Here is a 26831-nt window from a genome sequence, read left to right on the forward strand (position 1 = left end):
ATTTATACAGCAGCTAAAGAAAACATGCAATTCCTAGTCAGAGGAATATCTATTAAAAGAATGATATTTAGGTCACTAGGTCTGTGTAAATAAAACTGTTGATATGGTGGAATACAGACATGGAAAGTTTTCTGTTTTGGGAAGAATGGGGAGTGTTACTTGGTAATATGTGTCATCTTTGACCTGCAACTTTTTTCTTTGACACGTCCTAAGGCACTGGTTCTCCAGCTGCCATTCCCAGAGTTCCCCTTTTTTGTCCCATAATCCAGAGGTAAGTGAAGCCATGTTTGGGGCCAGTGCCCTTGTGTTTAGTTAATCCTCCGACCCCTGAAACCCCTGAAACCCCTGAAGGAGCCTCAGGAACCCAGCAGACATGCTTTGAGAATCACTCTTCTAGAGGAATAACTAGACAAGCACATCAGATCTAGACACAAGGATGTTTATCATTGTTTTCAGTTACAAAAAAATGGACACCACCTATGTGCCCCTCAGAAAGCACTCAACAGCATGTGATCAGCGGGCAAATGCAAATCAAATCACAGTAGGAGATTTCCTGATGCCTTTCAGAATGGACAGTGACCAAAATGAGAACCAGGGCTGGAAGGATGAGGAGGAAAGGAAACTGTTGTACACTGTTGGTGGGAACACAAATTAGCACAGCCATTAAGGAAGGTGATGTGGGAGTTAAAAATAGAACCACTGTGTGGCAATGCCACCGCTGGGTTTATGTCCAGAGGAGTTGAAATCAGCTTGTTGGAGGGGCATCTGCACCCCTGTGTTCCCTGCAGATTTGCTTATAGTAGCTGAAACATGGCATCAAGCTAAGAATCCATCAATGAATGATTGTATAAAGAAAAAAATACATCCAAATGGGAAAGCACACATGCACACACACACATATATAATACACGTACAACACACACGCGCGTGCACACAGGAATACTGTTCAGTCTTTGCATTTGTTTGTTTTGTTTTTGCTTTTGTTTCTGTTCCTTTTGGGACAAAGTCTCACTATGTAGTGCTGGCCTTGAAATGACTTGTGTGGCCCAGACTGCCCTCAGACTCATGGCAATGCTCCTGCCTCAGCCTCCCGAGTTCTGGGATTACAGCCATGTGCCACCACAACCGACTTCAGTCTTTAAAAAGAAGGAAATCTTACCATCTGTGACACCATGGATGAACCTGGAGACAGACATATACTAAGTGAAATAAGCCAAACATGGAAAGATAAATGTTACACAATCTTACTTTATGTGGAACCTTAAGAAGTCAAACTAATTAAAACAGAAGGGCGGGCTGAGGGCCAGGGGAGAGAGGAGAAGTTGGTCAGAACAGCCAGTTTCCTTTAGACAGCAGAAATAAGTTTGAGAGATCTATTGTGTAGCACAGTGACTACAGTTAATATTAATACTCTGTATACTTGCAAATTACTGAGATGGGTCTAAGTTCTCACAACAAAAATAAGTGGTTGATATGTTAATCAGCTTGATTAACCATTTTATAAAGTGTGTATATATATATATATTTCAAAACATGTTATATGCTCTATATAGTTTTTGTCAACTATATTTTAATAAAAACAAAATTTAAAAGGTTATTATTATGATTTATTCATAAAATAGAATGGTGTGCACCCACTAAGTATAATAATATATTTTTATATTGACATGGAAGAGTTGTGCACATTTGCAAGTGGAAAATTAGCACGGTATGATTCGTTTTTTAAATATATGTACAAACGTGCACAGAAAAGACAGGTAATGGGGTTCCGACCTGGTTGGTAGAGTTTAGACGATCATTACTTTCTTTCTTTATACTTTTTACGTATTTTCTGTATTTAAAAAACACATACTCCTTTCACAATGAGAAACAGCTGGCTGCACCCTGCATGCGGAATGACCAAAGAGTGGATGGCCAGCTGGCGGCGGGCCGAGGCAGGGGGAGGCGGAGGGAACCGAAGGCAGCCCTGCGCGTGGCTGGCTGTCGGGTGAGATGTGGGGCCTCTGTGTGATGGTTTCCTCACTCCACTCCTAGGCCTCTCCTTCCTGCTCTGTGCCCAGGGAGACAGACCTGCTTGGACCCCAGCCATGGCTCCTTTGCTTCTTGGCTTCCCCTGGGGTCTTGGAGGGGTGCCCTGACAGAGGCGTCCTCCAGGGTTGCTGCCAGTGGGGCGCTGCAGGATAGCTCCCCCCTCCCCGCCCCAGCCCTGCAGGTCCTGAATAGCTTTCCTGCTTCTTAGCCTCAGGGCCCTGCATGGTCCTTACTGGCTTCCGGCCATTCTATCCGTAACTCTGAACATTAGCCATTTGGAGTCTGTGATCCATTTCCACACAGAAACCCAGTAAGTACACAAACTCTCTCCCCTTACTCCCACCCCATTTTACCCACTGAGATGAGGTGTGATTTAAGTTAAAATATCGTAGCTTTTTGCTTTGTTTTGTTTTGCCTTTTTGAGACAGCGTCTCACTTTGCAGTTCAGGCTGGCCTTGAGCTCACTTTGTAACCTACTAGGCTGGTCTCAAACTTGCAACAATCCTCCTGACTCAGCCTCCAGAGTGTTGAAATTACAGGAGTGCGCCACCACACCTGGCTTAGATTTCTTAACTAAAAATCCCAGTTTTTTTTTTTTCTTTTAAGTGGGCAGCAGGTATGTATCACACATCTTAGTTCATAACTGTAAGCATATTTTAAAAAATGTTTTCACCATTTTCTGTAATCTAACTTAATTCTAGTTGGCATTTCCTTTCCACTGAGGAGATAAAACTTAGGGTCACTCAGTTTGGAGCTTTCTGTACCACCTACTTCCCCAGGTTTTGGCTAAGTAATGGGAGGGAAGCTTTTCCCATTGTCAAAGCACAGGTGGGTGAGATGTCACCTGGTCACATGCTTTTAGTGGGGACAAAACTCCTGGCTGCAAGCCCCCACCCAATTTGCTAGTGGAGGTGCAAAGTGATATAGCTTCTCTGGAAACAGTTTGCTAGGGTCTCCCAAGGTTGAACCATCACCTCCAGGACCAGCTGGCAAGTGCACCCCTCCCATTATCTCCTAGGAAATGAATCTCTATGTACAAAAGGAGAGCACTCCTGACACGATTTCCTTTTTTATTTTGAAAACATTTTGGTGTTAGTACATACTGATCACATTCATTGAGGGGAGCTGGGACATCACACAACACATCTTAGTTTTCCTCCTCTCTCTTCCCTGACTAGAAACAACTCATTGTCGGTGGCAGACTGCGGCCCTTCCAGGGCGAGAACCACCAGTGTCTCCTGAGATCCGCGCCATGTTGGAATTTAGGATGCTGGGAAACCAAGCAACCTGCCTGCCTCCCTGCTAAGCAATAGTGAGCCTCCTGGTGCACGGCCTAGAGTCAAACATCCCACTTCCTCTACCCCCCTTTTTCGTCCCCCCGTTAGCAAATGGGAACCAGAAATCTGAGCATCTCCTGGGAGGTTGACCATAGCACATAAGGGGGACTTCCTTCTACCATCTCTTTGAAGGCAAATATTTTTATTACTGTTTTGCTTTATTCTGATTAATGGTACTGCTCTATTCAATATTCTTTTTTGATAAGTTCTATAATGTTCTGTATTTCATTTTATTTTGATATACGTGATTGAAAGAACAACTATTGTAAAGATAAGAAATATACTGTGATACCTATTGCTGTTATCCCGGTAACCTGCTGTGAAGTTCTGTACCAATTTCACTACACAGTCTCGGTTGGTTTTATTCTGTCCTGTTCTGTTGTGTTTTACTACCTTCAAAAGAAAAAATTAAAGAAACAAAGAAACAGCTCAGTGTCCACCGAGATGCATCAGCCCTGCATCCACACTATGGAATTTTGTGCAACAACTAGAAAATGAGCTATCATCACATGCAGCAGCATAGGTGACTCTCACGGATACAAAGCAAAGCAAAAGCAAACAAGCACCGCTGGATGCACACTAACTAACTCCATTTGCACAACCTTTTACAGACAGGAAATGCTCATCTGCAGCATGGTGAGTCTAGAAGGAAGGGAGGGGCCACACCTCTTGAACGTGAACTGACTGATGACTGCCAAGGTGGACTCGCTGGGAATGGATCTCTCTGGAGTTGTGCTTTATACCTCAAGAAGCTTATTTTAAAAATAGACATGTACAGTTTATATCTATTTTAGCCCTATACAGCCCCTAGAGAATCAAGTTTTCAAAACCCAAAAGTCAGGGAGAAACTTTTTTCCTTGACAGTCATTTTTCTCCTCTGGAGTAATAGGCTCCATTCGTCCCTCACTGATACAGGAGTGGAGAGACTGAGGAGAAGAACTGCGGTTAATTTTGAAAGACTCTTCTGCTTAATCAATATGCTTTCACCTGGAAGACCAATTGTACCAATTATCAAACCAACAGCAAACATAATAGCACCAAAAAGTTGCACGTCAGGTCACTCTGCAGAGGCTCACAGTCATTAGACCCTGATTTTGTCTTCCACACGTTGTATGCAACTATGTACATTTAAAAGTGGGGGAACGGGCTTAAGATCAGCTTGGGTTCTTATTAAAGATAACTCAGTATCTGGGCACACTGGTGCATACCTGTTGTCCTAGCTACTGGAGTGCCTGAGGCAGGAGGATAGAAAGTTTGAGGCCAGCCTGGGGAACTTGGCAAGACTTTTTCAAAACAATAGTAAGAAATAAACAACAACCAAAAAAAAAAAAAAAGGCTTTGGGTGCAGCTCAGTAGTAGAAAACCTGCCGAGCATGTCCAAGGGCCCAGGGATCAACCCGTAATACAGATGGGAAAAATATCGTCATCCTCAAAATGAAAAACCTGTAGTTTTATTTTCTTTCCAAGCAATTTATCCCAAAGGGTTCCAACATAGGTATGTACAGAAGTTTCATAGCTGAGAACTTTTCAAAGTCACTATTTTGGGAGCAGACTGGCCGGGACTGCAGGTGTAACTTCCTGCCACTAGATGGCTCTGGGCCTCGCCGTGGCAGGGGCTGAGCTTCTATTTATAGACAGCAGGCCACGCTCCAGCTGGTTTCATAATCCTCTTACGTAACGCGGGCTGTCAGCTGCGGCTGCCCATCGCTGAGGGGATGGGCAGGGGTCCTCAAGGACGCGAAGGAAGACGGGTCTGTCCCAGCACGCTGGAATTTGGCCCTGGAGAGGCTGATGCAGGGTGGAAGGCAGGGGTCTGTGGCCAGCTGGGTGCAGAGGCCAAGGCAAGCTTCCCTTGCAGCGGGCAGGGAAACCCCACCCCGCAGGACGCCCAGGCCATGCAAGGCCACGCAACCCTCCCGCCTGAGCCTCCTCACTTGGGGCACTGAGTGGGCTGCTGCCTGCAGTGTTTTCACGCCTCAGACCGGGACTGGGGGGGGGGGGGACCCGAGCACTGCTCGCTCCCGTTGCGCCCCATCTGTTTTGGTCTCTGCAAAATGACAACAGCATTCGTGCTTATTACTTGAAGTGAGTCAGTGCTGGTAGCCTACACACTTACCCCAGCTCCTGGGCATGGCAGGAGCCGAGCAGTGGCCAACGGAGAGGGTCCACGCACGGACGCCTGCGGCCCTGACCTTCTGTGTGACTCGGTCCCCTAAGCTCTCGGCCTCAGTTTCTTTACTTGCATAGAGTGGGGCTAAAAGTACTTTGCTTACCCAGTTGCTGGGGAGGATGACTGAGCAGGAAGTTACTAGTATGCATTAGCTACTATGTTACCACTCCTAGGTGCTTAGTTCCTCAAGTAAGTAGAGCTGGGGAGCTCTGCAGAGGGGGCGCCTATGCCTGTTCCTAACCCGCCCCCGCTCCGCAGCCACCCGCTCTGCACTCCGGTCCCATCACCCGCAGATGGAGATGTGGGCAGGCCCGCGAAGGGTGCAATGCACCCAGCGAGTAGGCTGTTTCCCTGTCATTGTTCCCGCAGCAGCTCAGTACAATGGTTTAACGCCGGTTACACAGTCTCGGTGCAGTGAGTAACCGGGAGCGCGCTGAGCCGTGGGAAGATGAGTAGGCTGCAGGCAGAGACGGTACCATTTTATATAACGGGCTTGAGCAGCCTGGTTCTGTATCCGCGAGGGGAGGGATCCTGGGAACTGTCTCCGCAGCATGGCTCTCCGGGCACAGCTCTATTCTTTACGCCTCACTTTTGGACATTTTTTTACCTACTATCCTAATCCTGAGGTTGGGGGCGGTTAGTGAAACAGCTGGGTACAGGCAAGTGACAAGGAGAGCCAGGAAGCCAGGAGAGGCACAGGCACTGGGGACAGGGAAGGAGACAGGTTCAGAGCCTGCTGGTAGCGCCTACTCTTTTCTAGCTGTTGGGGTTGTTTACAGCCCTTCTAAAAATGCAGCAAAAGCCACGCAGGAAACCGTCTGCTCAAACGCCATGCGCCTTGGCCTGGGGTGCACGGGCAGCCTGGGGTCTGCCATACCCTATGATTCTGCAGCCCTTTCAGATTAAATTTTGAAACAGATCTTGGTATTTATCAGTGATGTCGGGGGGAACTGATTTCATAGTAATGAACTGTGCCCCTCTTTGTGTTTCAGGTCAGAAGTCACCATAGACAGTGTTCTGAATTTCTTTAGAAGTTAAACAGTTGGCAGATTTCTGGTTGCTGGCACAGTCTCATAGATTGTTCAGTTGGCAGTAAGCATCAGGGGCTGTCACTGGCTGGGCACTATGTGAAAGTACTTCATAGACAGAGCCCCAGGGAGGGGGCAGTCTCTTTTCCTACCACTGTAAGTGGAGAGTAAGGGTAAATCAGGGCTTCCCATGTGGGCGAGGATTATACGTAGGAACCTTATTTAGTGGGCACCAACTTTCCAGTGTGACCAGTGTCCTTGGGACACTTTATAGATGAACACCTCAGCACCTGCTCGCTGCCCCTGCTGCATTTCACACCTGGGTTCAGGCTGAAACCCAGACAAAGCCCGGGCCAGGGCTAGACACCAAGGAGGTCTCCAAGCTTTGTGTGTCTGCGCCTTGGTCTGCGCTGGAAGTGCGCAGTGAAAGGAAGGAGTGGTGAGGAGGAGGAGGACAATAGGGAAAGTCTTGCCCAGAAGCTAGGAGTCCATGGCAGCTCTGAGAAGGGACCCTGGTCAAATGGGACTGCCCAGGAACCTTGGCTCCATCTCTCCACTGGTGACCCCCTTGAACACCCAGCCTCTCTGCAGTCAGTCTGGTGCTGAATACGAGGACTTGAGACACCTCAAGTAGTGTTTACTTGTGCCTCAGTGGCAGATCCACAGTGTCTTGATATTAGATGGCTTAGGAAGGCCTTTCTGGGTGTGGTGATGCAAGCCTGTAATCCCAGTGCTCAGGAGGCTGAGGCAGGGGGATTGCTAGTATGGCTAGTATGCTTTATGGCTGGCCTGGGCTATGTAGTGAATTCAAGGTCAGCCTGAACTCTGTCTGTTTCTAGTGAAACTCTGGTTCAAAAACCAAAACGAAACAAAACCTCCTAACCAAACAAAAAGCCCTTCTTAGATCTCTTGGTTGGCCCTGCCCCATTCGAGGGCCTCTGTTTGGGGCCTGCAAGAGGGTGTCCCTAGGAAGGTGCCATTTTTGGAGCTAGGAGTCTGTGGTGCTGACAGTTTGGGTTTATCCCTGAACCCAGGGTTGTGCATGTCAGCAGTCTGTACAGGACAGAGTCTGTGTGTATGCAGGGGACCAGGCCTGGGGCCTCAGTGGGATGTGTGGTCAGCTCCTGGGTGGCTTTTGCTGACCTGGCCAGTGCAATGCTAGCAGAGAATGCAAGGATTCAGATTTCCCAGCCTGACTGGCTGCAAACCTGAGCAGTCACTTGGAACAGCGCCACGGCTCAGAGGCCTTGGAGAAGGTCGCGGAAGGGAAGCACTGATTGTCAAAGCGTGGTCCCTGAATAGGGGTAGGAAGCCCTAGTGCACCCCAGGGAGTCAGCAGGATCAGGTTGCCAGCCTTCTCCACTGCCATGGGGGACCGGGGCAGGGTCTGGATGTGAGTTCCAAACACCACCCCACAGCCATGCTGGAGTCTTAGGATGGAGCAGGGATGGAGCCTCTGCTTCTGTGCTATGTCCTGTGCCACTCACAGAAGTCCCAGGGCTGGGACCTGAAGACCGGAAGCTGGTGAGTCCTGACAGACCACCGTGCTGGGCCCTGGAAGATCCCGAGGAGGCTGGGCCACTCCAACCCCGCGCCTCAGTTCTTGGGGGCAGCCACAGCTGGCATCTGAGCAGGGCTACAGACTTTGGGAAGTGAGTGGCCTCCTGGGCCCCTTGTGCTGGCGGGCACACCCTGCAGTGAAGGCACTGGAGAGGTTGCTGGACATTTCCGTGACTTCCCCTGACTGAGCCAGGAAAGACCCCAAATATGGATGCACATGAGAGTGCTCCGTGCTTTCTCCTCTGAGCCAAATGAAAGGCATTGGGGGCCCAAGTGGGTTTTCTTAGCAATGCTGTGAGGTGCAGAGGGGTACAGCATGCAGAAGCCTATTCGAAGCTCTTCCCAGCACAGAGAACTCAGCTGAGGGGTGAGGGCCTCAAGGGACTGGAGAGCCTGGTGGCAGGTTCACTCTCTGGAGGGCTTCCGGCAGGTCGCTATCATCCTGGCCCTCTACTTCCTGGAACATAGTTTTCTCAGTTTGAAAACATCACAAGCCCCTTCCATTGGGCGAGTCTAAAATAAAAACAGTCAATTAAATAAACAGCTCTCCACATCCGAGGGTGATTCTATCTTTCCATACTAGAACATACATACCATGGAGTCAGACACCCGGCTTTAAAGCCCAGCATTGTCATTTACTAACTGTGTAATGTTGACCTTTCTGTTTCAGTTTCTCCATCTGCAAAATGGGGTTATTAATAATAATAGCTACACATAGGAGCATTATAAAAAATGAATTATATGCATAAACTGCTTCTAACAGTCACTGGCATATAGTTACTGGTATGTTACATGAGTGTTAAATATGCTATGTAAGTGTCAAATTAGATTTCAAGAGAGCTGTGGTTCTGTAGTATGTCGACCTAGCAAGGCTGGACTTTGTTTCCCAGAATTCTCTTCCCTGTAGATTTAGGTGGGGGTGGGCCACAGAGAGCTTCTGGAGAGATCTGGAGATCAATTACACATGGAAGACTGGAGCCAGGCCAGCCCTGAGAACAGGGAGTGATGAAGGCAAGACACGTGAATAAATTGTTCCCGCTCTGAGAATACGGAACGGAGAGCCCAAGGCAAGCCAAGCAAACAGGCTGCTAGGCAGAAAGGTATCACGTGACACCAACCTGCTGTGTGTGTGTGTGTGTGTGTGTGTATAAACATGCTGTGGTCCTTGAGCAGTTCCTTTCCTTCCATCCAGAAAGAAGGCGCCACCTGACCTCAGCTACCTGCTTGCTGACTCTTGACTTTATTTCTTCATCCTCTACCATCCTTCACCCTAAGAATTTCAAGACATGGCATTTGATCATAGACTAAATGCAGACACCAACCCTACCACACCTCCAAGAGCACAGGAGCAAGACATGCATGGGGCCCAACCCATTCCCAAGATCCCATCTTCCCTGCAGGCTGCCTGCCCTCTGGCTTCTAGCTGATATGTTACCAAGAGTTCCAACTACTGTGGATGTGGGAATAAGGGTAAAAAATAATTTTCTCAAACTGAAGGTCACACAAAATCTTCCAAGTACAGTATTTATACAAAGAGCTCTTACAATTTGCGAGATGGGGGAGAGAGAGAAAGGAGAAAGCGAGGAAAGGATTGAGGGATAAAAGAAACTAAAAAGGAAAGGTTAGAGACTAACAGGCTCTCAGTAACCACACACATCTGAAAAAATACCCAAACTCACCAGAGCTCAATGAAATACACATTATAGGGACCTTGTATCTACCAGACTGGAAACAAATGCAAACAACTGCAGTATGTTTGCTAGAAAAGACAGAGAGGACACTGCTGATGGCATTGCAAACCTTCAGGAAAGTAGCCAGACAACACCAATCACAACGGGCAACCTTAGTTTTTGACTCAGCAGTTCTGTTCTGAAGAAGTCAAAGCACCCAGGCTCCTGAACAAAGATGTTCACACCCATATTATTAGCAGTGACTAAGACGTGGGACAGGCTAGGAGATGGGGTGCTATGGAGAAGGCAGAGTGAATCTTGAGGGTTTGCACATTGTGAGGAAGGCCAGTGCAGGATGGGCTGTGAGTCCCAGCTTCCTACATAAATGCCACCCCTGCACACCATCCTTCAACCAGGGCCCTTGGCCTGGTGCCCTTTAGAGCCACTCTGGGAGACACTGGGAGGTGCTTTGAGAACTGCGGACACTGGAGATCTGTGGACACTATCGAGTAATTCTCACCTTCTTAATAGCAAGTCCGTGAGTGAACGTTTGGGCCAGCCTAGTGCCTGCTGTACAGGATACCTTCTGTTAGCTGAGTTCAATCTACAGCCAGAGAGGCTACTATGGAGGAAAGTCCTGAGGCCACCCCAGGACATGGCCAGCACACCACAGCCCCACTTACCACAGCAAACTATACCACACCCCTCCATGCAAGTGGCAGAGTTTGGAGGGAGCCTGATCACACCAACGACGCAGGGTGACACATGCAATAAAATTGTGCTTGGAGATGCTGGATTTCTAAATGAATAAAACTGAAAATCTTGTAAGGAAATGTCAGGCATAACTCTAAAACATCTATTATTTACAGAATCATTACAAATATAAACAAACATGCAAATGAAGGTGATAGCCTTTAGGGAAGAGGTTTCCTCTGGGGAAGGATGGAGAGAAATGGCCCTGGGAAACTTGGTAGGGATTTTTGTTGTTGTTGTTTCTTTAAAAGACAGTACACAGCTGGGTGTGGTGTTGCATACCAGCACTTGGGAGGCTGAAGCAGGAGGATCATCATGAGTTTGAGGTCAGCTTGGGCTGTATACAGTGAGTTTAGGGCCAGCCTGAACTAATAGCAAGACTTATGTCAAGAAGAAAGAGAGAAAAGGAGGGAGGGAGGGAGGGAAGGGGGAAAGGAGGGAGGACATTTGAAAGGAGGAGGAATCTTTGTGGGTGGAGTCCGGTGGTCCCAGGAGGAATGATTTAGTCAACTCTACAAAATCATTGACCAGCTAACAGAGGTGATGTGGATTTTGCCATCATATCCCAGGATGTAGAACTAAGGGTCCCCCCCAAGTACGGCAGACATCATTTGAAGACTAATTTACATGGCACTCTGTGCCATGCCTCCCCGACCCCAGTGTTCATACCCTCATTTTACAGATGGAGAAACTGAGGCCAAGTGTTGGGTCACACAGTGTGGCAAAACTGGGATTGGAATGGAGGCCGTGGGCAGCAGTGACCTCCTCTGTCACTCTGCTACACTTTTCCAATAGTGTCGCAAGGCCGGGTGATGAGTGGTGAAATCCGTCTGTGTAAGAAACTTAGAAACAGTTGGAGCCAAGGTTTTGGTGAGTTAGTGGACAGAGGGTCCGCTCTGGACGTTCGGAATCTAGGTGCTCCGGCCTGGAGTAGTTAGATGTCCTCGGTGTCCTTCAGTAAGCTCTGCATTAAAGCTCATTCCACAGGATGGCGGTTCTAAGTGCTGTGGAACATTGAGGTGGTGCACACCTGTAATCCCAGCACTCTGGGAGGCTGAGGCAGGAGGATTTCAAATTCCAGCCTGGCCTGGGCAGTTAGTGACTTTATGAAACCCTGTCTCAAAAAGTTAAAAAAAAAAAAAGGTGGTGCGGGGGATTAGTGTGTGAAGGCCCTGTGTCTGTCTAATCTGCAGCTCCCCTACCCCCATAAAAGTCCTTAGGTCACTGGGGTCTGCTCTCAGAGGAGACGAGGTGACACCACTCTCCCTCTCCCCCTATCTGGGGCGTGAGGACTTATGCTGACTTGGGCTCCTGCTCTGACATGCCGCGCTGGCCAGCATAAACCTGCAAGGCCGCCTCGAACCTGCAGAACTCGGACCCAAATGCTTCTCTCTTTACAACATCAGCTATTTTCTTAGAGTGAGGTGGGCTGTTGACGCAGGCACCATGAGCAACAGCGTTGGTGAGGACTGATACAAAGGCTGAGAACCACACCCTTGATATTCTGGTCCAGGCCTGACCTGGGTTTCATTCTGGCTTTTCCACTTGCTAGGTTCATGAGCTTGAGTAAGTTCTTTAAGCTTCCCAAACTTTGGTACCCAAAAAAGTAGAGTAACAAACAAAAAACCTTTCTCTAAGCTTAACGAAAAGGGCAGAGTGAGCACAAATAATTATTTAGCCTTTTGAAGCTAAGTCTGTATCATCAGGATACAGCTGCAACTAAAAGAAAAAGTAATCAGTGCTTTTATGAAAAATATTTAATCGGCTCATGTAATGAAATATCTAGTAGAAAGAACAGCATCAGGTTTGGTGCAGTGTAGCTCATGAATGTGATTTAGGACTCAGGTTCTATTAATCCATGTGTTGCCTTGTTGCCTCATGATAGCAAGATGGCTGCCACAGTGCCATACAAGTGTTAGACCAGGAAGAAAGGGGAACAAGCAAAAAACTGAGCTTCGGCTGTTTTTTTATTGGGGGAAATTTTTTTTCTTAGAGTCTTTCCTGTTGACTTCCCATTGCTCAGTGGGTGGTAGAGTTTAAGATATTTGACAACCAGCATGGTGTGGGCTCAAGAATGAGAACAGGTCAGCTGCTGTCTTGGAGGCTTCATTTTATCCCGGACAGAAACTTGTAGATGCTGAGTTGTGGGAAGATGCAGGGGATCTTGGCCCAGGGGAGGGGAGGAGAGATAATATTTATCCCCTGTACTAAAGTTTCAAAATTTTAACAACTAATACTCCACTCTAGTGCATTCTAGCTAAATATTATGTTTTCTTGGCCAGAACTGGGCCACACACACACTCTTAAGCCAATCACAGCACAGGGAAATAGGTTTGCCATAAGTGGTTTGGCCCAATCCTGATTTCATGTAACCCTGGGGTTACATGAAATGCCCACTGCTAAGTGAGCAGGAGGAAGTGTCTGCATGTACTCATCTGACAAAGATCTACTAAGTGGGACAAGGTGGGCAAAGTGTGAAGGATTGTGGGAAGTGTAAAGGATTGTGGGAAGTGTAAAGGATGATGGGAGGTGTGGCAGAGAGAGCACAAAGGACAGGCACTCACTGGAAACCCATAGTGTACATTTGGGTTCAGTTTTGAGGGACATTCTGTGGGTTTTGACAGAAGCAAAATGACATGTATCCTCCATTACAGGGACACAAAAATAGTCTCACTGTCTTAAAACTTGTAGCATCTAATCACCCCCACCCCCTGCAGACTACTGAGCTTATTACTGGCTCCTTTTTGCTTTTTCCAGAGAGCCATATAGCTAGAGTTCTACAGCCTGTTTTCTGCATTGGCCTCGGATGAAAGTCCCTCTGTGTCTGTGTGCAGCTTAACAGTCCTTTTAGCACGGTGTAGCATTCCCTTGTCTGGATCTACTGCTGTTTATTTACCTATTCACTCCTAAAAACACACTGTCGCAGGCTCTTTGTATTTTACCTGTGTGACGCAGATGATTAAAAATGGTCTTTACCTCGTGGTGTTGTTCTGAGGGATGAGCAGTAGGATGCTGGTGTTTCAGAGATGGCCTGGATTACGCCACAGAAAACCCTCAGTGGAAGGCGCCCTCGTGGGCCCACAGCACTCTGCTGTTGTCTCTTCGGCCGGTTGCTGGCCAGCCAGCTGGTGCCTGTCACCGCAGGCCTGGTAGAACGTGGCTGACCCTGAAGGCCGCAGGGCCGCAGACACTGTCCCCTCCCTTTGGGCCCAGTCTCCCAGCCTTCATCTGGAACTCGAGGTTTTATCAAGCAGTCCCTGGAAACACGAGTGGTGTGCTCTTCTTTTCTTTCCAGACAAAAGTTTATTTTTAAATAAATTGTTCCCTTCAGAGCAAGCTTCCATTGTCCTGGTCAGTCATTTTATTCCAGAGCAGACACAATAGTTCGCCTCAGCTCACCCGCAGCCTGGGCGCTCACTGGTGGCTGCAGGCTGCAGCAGGCCTGGCTCATCTGTCCCTCCTGCTGGACAGTTGTCAGCTGTGTCACGATGTTCACAGGCTGTGAGAGCTTCTGCTTTGTACCAAGAGTGAGGATCAAATAAAAGTCCTCTGTGAGCTGCCCTGGATCACCTGAGTCAAAAGAAACATTCCGAATTTAATGCCCATGTCAGGAAGGGGAGTCTATTTGACCCCCCAAAAGAAGTCATGATTCAGTGGAGAGCTGATGGCTTTGTGAATGTTTTACCTTCTGTCCTTGGTAAGGAAGCCTAGGAAACAGGCCTCAAGAGGCAGGATTTGGCCTGGTGCTTCCTTTGCTTTTTGTCTGATTTTTATATTACTAGACATTGAACCCGGGGCCTCACACAGGCTGGGCAAGCACTGTACCACTGAGCCCCAGCTTCGACCCTCATTTTTGTTTTTAAATTTTGTCTTGCTATGTTTATTTAACTTTATGTTACTTTAAAGAGAATAAAACCAAACCAAACAAAACAGAATAAAGCCAATCAGAACAGACCAATGAAAGCGATACAGGACTTCAAAACGAGATAATAGGAAATCAACAGTGGCCATCATAATGTCTCTTGTTTTCTTGAAAATAGCTGTCCAGACTAATAAAATCAAACAAAACTAAACAGAATAAAACCAATCGAAACAAAAGAATGAAAGCGTAAAGACATAAAACCAAAACAAAATAAAACAGAATAAAGTCAATCAAAACAAAATAGTGAAAGTGAAGCAGAATTTCAAAAAAGGAAAATCGGAAATCAACAATGGCTACCACGGTGCTGCTTTTTTTTTTTTTTTTTTTTTTTTTTTTTTATCGATACCAGGGATTGAACTCACGAACGCCTGCTTGCAAGGCAGGTGCTTATGCCGCTGAGCTAAATCCCCAGCCCACAGTGCTTTTTGTCATTTTCAAAATCGCTGCCCATACCATCAGACATAATAAAATCAAATAAAACAGAACAGAACAGAACACTGAATAAAAACAATAAAACAGAATAAAACAAAACAGACCAATATTGTATTTCAATAATAAGACAGAAGGAAATCCCCCATATTTGCTGTATTGCATATCGTTATCCTCATAATAGAGGCTCAGACTACCTTAGGCCTGCAAAGTCAATCAAACAATGCAAGCATTAAGCTGCTTTGGTACCTCAGTTGCTAACAACTCAGCCTGTCCTCCGGGTCAGCTGGTTGCTTATGGGTGTTCTTGTCTGCCAGCCAGCATACCAGTCGGCTCACAGGAAGGGCAAGTTGGCATCTGGTATTTCTCCCAGGCCCAGCATGGCTTCTTGCCTCACTAAGTTTCTCAAGCTGACTTTGAAATTGAATCCTGAGAGACTTCCGGGAGAACATGGCGGACAGATAACAGCAACTACCGGAGGCTCTCTGAAAAACTAGGCTCAGAAGCCAGGTATGGTGCGGACTAAAGAGACATAAGCAGGTGGAGTTATGCTCTGCTGACTCAGGAACGAACTCGGCTGAGAGAAACCAACTTGGAATGCAGTCCTGGTGCTAAAACAGGAACAGAAAAGCCTTGCTGCTGAGGCTGGACCCCGAGCCATTGGAAGCCACAATTTGGGTTTCCCGCCGCGCAGTGGCTGGCTGCCTCCACAGCGGCTCGGCAAGGAGAGAGACGCGCGGAAACTCTGAGAATGGGAGTCTGCGAACGGAGTCGAAAACAGGACGGGCAGGGAGACGTGCACTGACTTGCGCTGAGGTGAGTGAGAGAAACTGACACTCCACTACAGTTTGACTCCAGCGGACTTTCTGGGCCCGAGCAGTCCTGCGGGAGCAGGGCGCAGTGGCGACTCCAGCCACACATCCCCCTCTCGGGCAGGATTGGTGAAAAGTGCCTGGCCTGCGTGACGCTGCCGGCGGACCCCCTAGGCTGGCCCAACCCAGATCCCAGAGCCTGACAGAGGCCGGGAGGGGCAGGCCCCGCGTGGGCTGCCTGGTGCGCAGCGGTGAGTGGGAACACCTAACCGGCGCAATTCGATCAGGCTGTGGCTGACAGGGAGAGAAGCTGGGCCTCTCATATAAGCTTGCATATATAAGGAACAGAGAATATGGGAAGAGGCAGCAACAAGAAAGGCTCCTCGGCCCCCAATTCTGAGAAACAGGCAATAGCGGACACCGCATCAATAGACATAAAGCGCCATATAGAGAGCCTCATAGACCAATTCAGGAATGAAGTTATCAACGACCTGAAGCTAGAAGTATGCAAAATAGTTAGAGAAATGCTAAGCACCACCCAAGAAAAAACAGATGGTGGAATGGAAGAACAGAAAAAGAGGGGAGAATTGTTTGATGGAGAAAACAGGGAAAGCATAGAGTACGTGAAGCAGGTTCAAAGGGACTACCAAGAAACTAAGAAGTCTATCGAAGACTGGCATAACAGCTTGAAAGAAACTAAGGACAGACTATCTGAACTGGAGGGCAGACTTGTAATATGGGAGAATGAAATGAAAAACTTCTTAAAAATAACAAAGAAACAAACAGCAATAATACAAAGACAAGAAGATGATAAGAGGATCCATAACTTAAGGATTAAGAACATAAAAGAAGAAGTAGGGACACAAACAAATGAACTACAAAAGCTACTCACAGAAATAATCCAGGAGAATTTTCCTAATTTAGCAAAAGGTAAAGATACTCAGATGTATGAGGCATACAGGACCCCAGCTACCTACAACCCAAACAGAGCAACACCCAGGCATATAATAATAAAAATTCCAGAAATTCAATACAAGAACAGAATATTAAAAGCTGTCAGAGACAAGAAACAGACCACTTACAAGGGAGCACCCATCAGAATTACAGCAGATTTCTCTGCACAAACCATCAAATCACGAAGAGCGTGGGGGGAAATAATTCAAGCTTTGAAAGATAATAATCTCCAGCCAAGATTGAGATATCCTGCACAACTGTCCCTGGAAATTGATGGAAAAACAAGATGCTTCCAGGATAAAGAGGAACTGGGGGAATTTGCAACCACCAATTCAACTCTACAGAGAGTATTGCAGGATATTCTAAAAAAAAGAAAAATACAAAGAATCCAGAAATAGTGGAGGCCACAACGAATGGAGCAGAGAACAAAATAAAGAAGACAAACTGACAGCTACTGACAGAATAAGAGCTCAACAGAAATGAGGCAGAGAAGATTGGATGATAGGAACAACTATTTTGGAGAAAATGACATCTTAATAGGTAATACTGATTTAGTATCATCTTGTTTTGAAGTCTCATCTAGCTTTTGTTCTTCTGTCTCCAATGGTCTAAATAGATTGTATCTTACTGGATTTTATTATGTACGATAGTATAAGCAAAAACCTTTTAAAGACAAGGAGATTATACAGAAACCATTGTTCATTTTCTGTTAGTCGATTCTAAATACTCTGTAATGCTGTCATTCTCTTAAATGGTTTTACATTGTTTTGATATACTTAATGCTACAGTATACGAAGTTGTACTCAAGGATTTCAAGGAAAGAGACAATATAGTAACTACTTTTAGGTCAGGATTATCTGGTGGTGAAACACTATTCTGCTTAAATGGTTTTGTTTTGATCTGTGCTGTTTCGTTGTTATGCCCTCTTTTATCTCAATCTCCACTCCATTATTTACTTTTTTATTTTTATCCTTTTAATTAAAGGAAAAAAATAGCAGGATATATTATAGTAACCCACTTTGACTTTCCTTTACCTCGATTTAAAGCCCTGTATTACTCTCACCATCTGGTTTTTAACTGATGTTCCCCTATTCTGTTTTTCTGGATAGTATCAGGTTCAAAAATTTAGGCATCAGCTGTGAAGATAATGAGATTCATTATAACGCCCATTCTCGTTGACTTTTATCTACTTTTGAAGACCTACAATGTCTCCAATGTTTTGGTTTTGTCGGTTTTATTCTTTACTGTTTTGTTCAATTGTATTATAACTAACGATATAGGCAATTCTATTAGAGATAGTGGGAGGCATTATGGTAACCATTGTTGATCACCTTGTATTATGTTTTCACATTATCTATTATGTCCACCCTTTTGACTTGACCGATTCTGTTCTGTTATGTCACATTTGGTTTTACTCTCTTCCAAAAAAGACGGACAAAGCCCATTAGTACCCTCAGGTCTGTGGCCGGGGCTCGGACCCGCTGACGGACGCTCTGTGAATGAGGGCCCCACTCACCCATCAACGGCAACATCCTGTGTGTCCCTCTGCCCTTGAGAAAGCCCCCCTGATGGTTGATTCTGTGTCAATTCGGCTGGGCTGTGGGACACCTAGATGGCCAGGGAAACATTATCTCTCGGTGTATTTATGAGTGCAGTTCCAGGAGCAGTCTGCTCCAAGTGCGGAGACAGAGTTCACAAGATTCGCTCTTCCTAACATGGGTGAGCTCTGCCCACCCCGCTGCGGATCCTAGCAGAACTAAGGGCAGAGACCCCACACAGCCTTGGCAACGGGAAGGCACACCCCAGAGATGTGCAGGACACAGTTTACATGACTGGGCATGGCGGCCCTGCCTCCGCCTGCCCATGGCTCTGTCTCTCTCCTCTGAGGCTGTGCTTGGCTCTGTGGCCAGGGCTCTTGGCTCCTTCTTCTTCCTCGTGTTCTGAAGTCGATCAGTGTTCACGCCCCACTCAAGTTTCTTCCCCCTAACCCTCAGTGGCCCTAATGCACGTCGGCACTTCCTTCCGTTCCTCCTTCCCCAGCTCTGGTTTCTGCCTCCATTCGTTCTCTGAGCACAGTGCACTCGCCAAGCACTGTACCTGCTTTCCACTGAGAATCCTACCAGGCACTGGGTGTGCAAAAAAACAGGACACACACACACACACATACACACTGTGCACACACACACACACACACACACACACACACTGATATTCCAAGCATTCATTTCTAGATTCTCACACACACTAAGGAGGATCTCTGTCTCCATTCTCCACCCTTAAATTTAGACTGATCCACACCTAGGAGACAAAGTGGAAGGGGTCAGAAAGTAAAGACAAAGTTTGCAAATGCCGTTCTCCTGCAGGGGCCGGGCAGAAGGACAGGGGAGAGGCAGTGAGCAGTAAGCTCCACGGTGAGTGTTCTGGGAGCTTGGGGAATTAAATATGTAGAGCAAAGGACAGAGGGCCAGAGATAATAAGTGGGCCTTCAGGTAGGTTTTTGGAAGTCCAGCAAGTCTATCTCTTTTACAAATTCCATGGAGACTGAAAAAAATGGTTTTAAAAAAATATCACATCAGATGGATGTTTTTAGAAATAAGGCCTAGGCTGGGCTGTAGCTCAGTGGTAGAGAGCTTGCCTGGCATGCACAAGGCCCTGAGTTCAATCCCCAGTACCACCACCAAAACTAAAACAAGCAAACAAACAAACGTGGCCTAGAGCTTCCACGGCCTTGAGGTGGCCCGGATAGAGGAAGGAGATGCTGTTTGTTAAGGGTGCAGTCACGCTGGCAGGACTCCCTGCTCAGACTTGACCGTCTTTGTATGATTAGTAGCTGTGTCTTCAAAGCTTCACACGGTTTACCTTTCCAAAGACGGTCCCAAAGGCTTATCCTAGAGGCCACTCCCTCAGCCAGGTACCTCACATAATTCCCTGAAATTCCTCACTAGCCACACGCTAGTTCTTTAAGAGTTCTGAGTGTCATGCTTGCATCTGTGAAATGGGCACATTATCTACCCACTGTATTTGCCATTAAATACACAAATATTCCAATAACAGTGCAGAGTGGGGATTCTCGATAAAAATCAACCAAAAGCAACCCTTTTAGGCACCTACCATGGTTTTACTGACTTAGGTCCAGCTGCTCGCTGCTAGGAGCCAATATTAAGAGCCAAATGTTGGTGGGAAGGAAATCAGTTTTATTAAAGAGCTGGCATTTTTGAGGACATAGGGAGGGGGCATTGCCTCAGGAGTCTAGCTTAGGGAACTCGGCCATGAAGGGCTTTCATGTGGAGGGGAAGGAGGAATAGAGAGCCATGGACAAGAAGACAGCAGACTACATGCTGGGTGACCCAGTATCCTGTTTCCCTTCTTTCCTGGCGAACATATCACAGGGGAGCTGTAGCTCCTGTCCTCCTTCAGACAGACAAAATATTCTGCGAGTTAAACCTCCAGCGGCTGTGCGCTGTGTGCTGGTTGGCACACTGTCCTAAAGAATGAGAAAGAGTATTTCCCAGTCTGCATCATCTAAGGGCCACTAGTAAATCTAGAGAAAGACTTCGGCGGTTAACAACCTAATCATTTAGGTGTAGTCTCTCCTTAGACCTTGCAAAGGGTCATGCAGCTGGGGGCTGATCTGCACCTGGGGCACAGGGCCTGTCCCACCCTCCAAGTGCAGATGTCCCCACAATTCCACCTGCAGGTGCCTTCCTATCCTGGGTCCTGCTCTCCCCTTCCCAATTCTGCTAAATTACCCCAGGCCACTACGACTTTTTAATTAGAAATGTGAAAATGGAAGTTTATTTTTTTATAAACCACACTAACTCTGCTCCTATCCCCATTTCTGTGCAGCTTTGAGGATTATCTTTCCCACCTGATGGAAAGACATCCTCCACCCCCTTTCTCAGGGACACGAGACTGTCCTTCCTCAGCCTCTCTACTCCTCCACCCCACATTACACTTTATCATTATTGGTGGCCTTTCTCTAAAAAGAGCGAGGTGGTAAATATGTTTGGTTTTGTAGAACATTCTGTTTCTGAGACAACTACTAATCTTTGTGGCTTAAAACCCTCCCACTCAGTGCGTAACTGAGGAGTGGGGCTGTGTTCAGTGGATCTGTATTTACAGAAACAGATCATCAGCCTAGTTTGCGATCCCTTTTTTTTTTTTTTTGGTATAAATCCTGTGGTCTTCAGTCATGGAGACTTAAGTTGCTGGTACTCAAAACCAAACCTTTGAAATCCACTAGATCCCTTTCTCTAGCCTGGTCCTCAGCCCTGGTCCTTGCATCTGCAAGTCTCAGCTAGTATTAGTTACATGACTGCTTTTCTGATAGAGATTGTGAGCATCCCTCAGTGATCCAGAAGTGCACGTCTGGATTTCCGTTTGTTAGGTACCTCCTCTCTCCCTAGAGAGCAGCAGCAGGATGGACCAATTCCTGGCCTCAAATCTTCGTGATTCTTTTAGCACCAGCTCCCCTTGAGAATTTCTTTGAAATGCAAATTCCCAAGTCTGCCTTAGACCCACAGCATTGGAGACCCTGGAAGGCCCAGGCCTCTTCAGAGTCCTCCTGAGGAATTCTGATGTTCCTAGTTTTTAATCCCTGCACCAGAGTCTTGCATCCTGTATCTGGTATCTTCTTGCCTTCACGTTTTAGTCCATGCCATTTTCCCCCTCCCAAAATGCTTCTCATGTGTCTCTACCACCCTGCTTCAAAACCTTTTACCTCCAAAACTGTTCTAGAAACCATGCCTTACCTATTTTCTGGTCCCACATGATCACCATGGTTACTTGCTTCTTTTCTTGTAATTTTCACTTGCTCATGCCAGGCCTCTGTAAAGGGCCGAGGAAAAATCACATCTTCAACACTGTGGCAGCTCCCGCAACACCTGCAGCTCAGTGTCCAAGAGGGCATCTCAGCCAGCGCGGGAGGCGTGGCCCGAGGGAGTGGAGGAAGCCAGGGACCCAAGGATGGAAGGTGCTGAGCCAGGAAGTGGTTAGGGCAATGCTGACCTTGATCTTCACACCACACCTGAGGTGAGGACTTATAGCGGTCAACATGGCCTGGGGCCACCACACGGGGGCCACTGCTGACAGAGAAGCCCAGTAGCCAGGCAACCTCCTGCCCCAAGAGTAGCAACTGACATCTGTAGCCACCACAACACAGCAGCTGTGGGATGAGTGCCTGGACCCCCAACGGGGAATCTAGACAGGGCTCCAGCATCATCTCTTGTATATACGACAGATGTGCAATAGATAGCTGGTATAGATTGACTCCTACCTGCCCACCCCACTTTTACCAGACACTCCTGCTCTAAAAGAATACTGCGGTGTGGGCGAGCTGGTGAGTTCTCAAAGCATTTTACAGACACACACAGCTGACAAAATGAATGCCAAATTCACCTTGTGCACAGAAGTAGAAGTCCAGAGAATCCCCACCTCCCTGCCCACAGGCGGGCGGAGTGTGGACAAGGATGAGCAGGAAAGGACCGCTGAGGGTCAGGGGAAAGTTACAGTCACAGCCACCGCCACCCTCCTTGAACAAAGGCAGCCTCGCTGTGTCTCACGTGGGGGCTGAGTCATCTCCTTCAGGCTCCCCGAAGTCCAAGTCAGCCAGAGGGGAGTCCAGATGGCTCACCCACGACTAGGTCTTCTCGGATGGTTCTGGGAGGATTAATTAGTCACCAGCACAAGTCTGCAGGCCAGATCGGGGGCAACACAGCAGGGCGGGGGGAGGGGAGGGGCCTGCATGTGACACAGATGGTGTCTCATCCGAGAGCTCTGCTGAGAAATTCCCACGTGGGGATGAAGCGAGTGTGCGGAACACGTCAGCTCAGCGGTCCCCGGTCCTGACTGCACATGAGAGTCACTGGAGGGCTTCCAGAACTACCAGTGCCCGGACTCTGCCCTGGACACTGTGAGTGCCGCCTGGCAGGCAGCCTGGGGATGACTCTGTTTAAGGCTCCCTGGGGGGCCTCAGTGTGTCCTTAGCGAGGCAGCACACTGCTGTGGAGCTCCCCCCGCCCCGTGGAACTGCAGCCAAGGTTCATTGCCTTTTCTCCCCGCATTTATTATCTGTCTGTGCAGTCCTGGTTTCAGGACAATTGAAACTGGAAGGGGAGAAGGATTTGAGGAATCCAAAGGTTTGAGTTTAAAGTCCAAATCTGTCTCCTTGCTGCTGCGTGACTTTGAGGAAGTCACTTAAGTCATTTGGTTCCCAGTTTCTTCACCACTAAAAACGGGGGAAGCTGGGTATGGAGGTGCGTACCTATAATCCCAGCACTCTGGGAGGCTGAGGCAGGAGGGCAGCTTAGCAAGACCCTGTCTCAAAATAAAAAGTAGGCCTGGGGTGTAGCTCAGTGCAAAGACCCTGAGTTCAAACCCCAGCACCACAGAAATAAACTACAAAGCAAAGATTGGTGTAAGGGCAGAGATAAAGTTGGGGAAGCTCCTCCTCCTCTGCTCCTAGCTGAGTTTGGAGATCGCATCAAGACTCCCATTGCCAGACTCCCTGCCTTCGCCTCCACAGCAGCTGGGTGTGGGTAAAGGGCAGGAAGCAGAGACCCACATCCCTGAGGACACTTCTTCTCCTCTAGGCAGTCTCTGTGACCTCATGGGGGGACCCATGTGAAATGACCTGGTCTAGTGGGTGTCCTCCTGGGCGCCCCCGGAAGCTCTGTGATTCTGCCTCTTGCCGGCCATGGAGAGCGCTCCACACAGAGTCTACTGCAGTGGCGCCTGCTGGCCACATTCAGGGGACAGTGGGGTCGTCCCTGGACCTCGTCCACGAGGCACCTCGCCCTCCTAAGTGCCTTGCTGCCTCCCAGCTCCGGTCAGTCTTGCTTGGCAGCTGTGCCTTAGTCCCCAGTCCTCTCTGCCAAGTTCCCCTTTCCTTAAAGGACAAGCTGGCTCTAAGGACAATTGATACATGTGTCCGCTGAGATGCTAGAACTCCAGGGACTTTCCAAAGTATGTGTGGCTGTGATTTCCACAATTCTCTTCCCCGGGTCCTCTTCCCATCTCACCAAGCCCTGCTCTGGGAGGGCTGTGAAGGCTGCATCCTGCGTCAGAGGAGGAGGAGATGGCTGTTTGCTAATCGGTGATGCCTTTATTAAAATTGTATATCTCGGCTCCAGGTTCCCTCTTCCTCTTCAAGATGGCTATACTGGTGGTACCTACGGGTGCTCCGGACACAGCCCCAGCCCCAATTCCAACACCAGCCTTGGCCCCAGGCACCAGCCCCACTGCAGACCCAGGTATTTGCACTGTCAGGTCCGGCTTTCCTGGGGCCCTTGCCGGGGGCCGCATGCCTGGGCTGCACCCATCATTTTGGCCTCCATGGTAGGCAGTCATGGTAACACAAAGAGGGTGCTGCCTGAGTAACCAGAGCTCCACTGGGAACTGCTGACAGTGGAGGTCGCCCACTGCTTTTCAGAGCCGCCCAGTGAGTCAGAAGATGAGGAGCGGTTGATAGGGACTGTGCTTAGAACATGCGTGAACTGCACGGAAAATGCTCTCTAAGCAAGCTCCTTCTGCACTGGTGCGCCAGATGCCACGACAGCACAGAGCGCACGGCTGACCCACGTGTACCCCAGCCAGGAGGCCGCAACCCACTCACCTGACCAGGGACATGAGTCAGGAACAGCCCAGGAATATCGAGGCCTGCACCAGCACTTTAACGGGTGTCCCAGGAAGACCATGGGACGGTGTTCCCATGGTTGGTGGTGATGTATGATGACACTGAATGCATTGGAGTCAACCTGATCATGAAGACCTGTTTTAGCCAGGGCGATTGGTCTCTTGAGTGACTTACAGAAAGTTGGGGGAGCACCGACTCTCGTCCAGGGGGCCCTAAGTACCGTGTCACACTATGCAGAGGTGTGCTGCTGCAGAGGCCTCAGATGCCCACACTGTGGACCACTTCTTGATGAGTCTGGTTAACCAAGTACCCCAGATAGTTCCTGAGGACACCGAGACCATGTCCACAGTATCAGTGACCTGCTGATGGTGACCCACCTGGCCACTCTCACCCAGCCATGGATCACCCTCAATGAGAAAACTCGTACGCCAGGACTCCTGCCAGTCTCTGGTCTCCCGTGTAGGGCCAGCGTGAAGTGGAGGAGAAACAGTTTGTGGTCTTGAGCTATAAAGTAAGTTAGCTGCTTGTGACCTAAAGCAATACAGTTCACCTTTTGTAAATGAAAAAAAAAATGTGTAGCTCTCAAAACCTACGACAGGATCTAAACCAAACCCAAGAGGTCGCGACTCAGGGGATTAAGAGTTGTGTCCTGCCCTTCCCACCAGGAAGTCTTCTGAGAAGCAGATATGAAAATGAGGTTCCATGTGTCCAAGATCCAGGGGCTGAAATGACTTCAAGAAGCAGGGAGAGGACCGGGAGCGGGCAGGGGGAGCAGGAGGGGAGCACGGAGAGGGCGGGACCTCAGACTGCACTGGCGGCAGATGAAGACCCTGGCGGTGCTCCGTCCTCCCGTCACTAGTCCTGCTGGCGGCAGTGAAGCTGTTCTGCAGGACGAAGGCCCTTTGGGGGTGCAGACCTGCTGGCAGACACCCCCATACTGCACCGTGGAACCTGCCCTCCCCCACAGCCACAGCCCAGGAAGGAGGCCGGGCAGGACACCATCTCTCCCGCTTACAGAAGAGGATGTTAGGCTCACAGAAGCTGCAGCAACTGACCCAAAGCCACAGACTCAGTAAATGACAGAGGGTGGAAAGCGAAGTCCTGAGGGGGCACTCAGCACAGCTGTGTCTTCTTTCAGACAAAATCCCTGCCTGAAGGGTTAGGGTTAGGGTAACCCTGAAGGGTGCTTATCCTGGCTGGCAGGGCAGAAGCAGCAGTTTACACACTGACTGACCTCAGATGGGGTGACAGCTCAGGACAGCAGGACAAACCGCGATGGGGAGGAGGAGAAAGGTGCCCCTGGACGTTGTCAGGGAGGCTGCTCTTGGGTGGGAATCTGCTTAATCCTGCGCAACAGACCGTGCAGGCCACGGCAAGGTGTGGGGTGGACTGAGTCACAGACAGCATCATGGGCCCTGGGGCCGAACAGGCTGAGCTCAAGGGGGCAGAGCGGGTGTGGGACCCGGGGCACAGGACGGGAACACGGACCTGAGAACTGGCAGAAGCTGAGTCTGGAGTTATTTTAACTTCGGTGGAAGCCCATCTAGGAGGAGTTAGGATGGTGCCTCTATTTTCAGTAAGTTTCTGCACCGTGGGGAGGGACCTGTCTTCCCGAGGTGTCCGCAGGTGCAGAGGTGATCTTCGTGGGCCTTGGTAGGAGGGTGGGGATTGGAGAGGAAGGGCGGCAGCTAGCTCTCTTCCCTCATCACCCTCCTCTGCAGAGCACTTGGGCTCACTCCCAAAATCACAGTTCTTAACTATGATTCATATCTGGGGAGCTTTACAAAAATTACTGAAGCCCTATTCTGGCTGACTCTGATTTCAGAATCTGGGCTAAAAGGCTGAATATACAAATGGACAATAATCAGAACTTTAATATAAAACTAAGAGACATAAAAATAGAGCAGGAGCGTGCACACCCAGAATCCTAGCACTCTGGGAGGCCGAGGCAGGAGGGTACCAAGGTTAAACCTGCACAATTTAACAAAACCCTGTCTCAAAATCTAGAGGGGGTGAGGATGTGAGTCATGATAGAGCAGCTTTGGGATCAATCCTTAGCACCTCAGACGACAACAGCAGAACCCTCACCCACGGTCGGCAGCATCCGGTCCAGGAAGCCAACCACAGCCGGCTCCAGACACTTGGGACTTAGTCACTGTTGGTTCCCTAACTTTTGTGTATTTCCAACCAGGAACCTTCCAGGCAATGTCAGGCATGCATTCCTGACCATCCACCCAGCGCCACCACTTTTGGTCCACAACCTGTAGCTGCTCCACACCCGTAACCCCTGAGGACCTGGAGAGAAACAGTGTGAAAGGCAGGAGTGCTTGGGCCCAAGGCCACGTCCCTCGTGGCTGGGGAGCAGGAAGCGGACACGTGAGTAAGTAGGAGCCGCTCAGTATTCCAGATATAGCTCCGGGCACTGCGTGAGCAAGAGGGATCCATCGCTCCAAGTCCAAGATCAAGGCACCAGCAGATTCGGTGTCTGTTTTTTCTAGATGGCACCTTCTACACGGCCTCACGTAATAGACA

General features: G+C 48.6%; 1 long non-coding RNA gene and 1 pseudogene across 1 annotated transcript; one reads left to right on the top strand and one right to left on the bottom strand.

Moving 5' to 3' along the window:
• Window positions 1-10631: 10631 nt before the first annotated feature.
• On the bottom strand, window positions 10632-22304 carry LOC134477785 (uncharacterized). The gene is made up of 2 exons (XR_010049978.1): window positions 21418-22304; window positions 10632-14119 (listed from the first exon to the last, which is right to left on the bottom strand). It is a non-coding gene; the product is annotated as an uncharacterized LOC134477785 (long non-coding RNA).
• A 1512-nt stretch (window positions 22305-23816) lies between these two features.
• LOC111754597 (eukaryotic translation initiation factor 3 subunit F-like) lies at window positions 23817-24802 on the top strand (annotated as a pseudogene).
• The last annotated feature ends 2029 nt before the right edge of the window (window positions 24803-26831 follow it).

The sequence above is a fragment of the Cavia porcellus genome, unplaced genomic scaffold, assembly GCF_034190915.1.
Source record: "Cavia porcellus strain 051 isolate PalLab524CR breed Dunkin Hartley unplaced genomic scaffold, mCavPor4.1 scaffold_10, whole genome shotgun sequence".
NCBI lineage: Eukaryota > Metazoa > Chordata > Mammalia > Rodentia > Caviidae > Cavia > Cavia porcellus.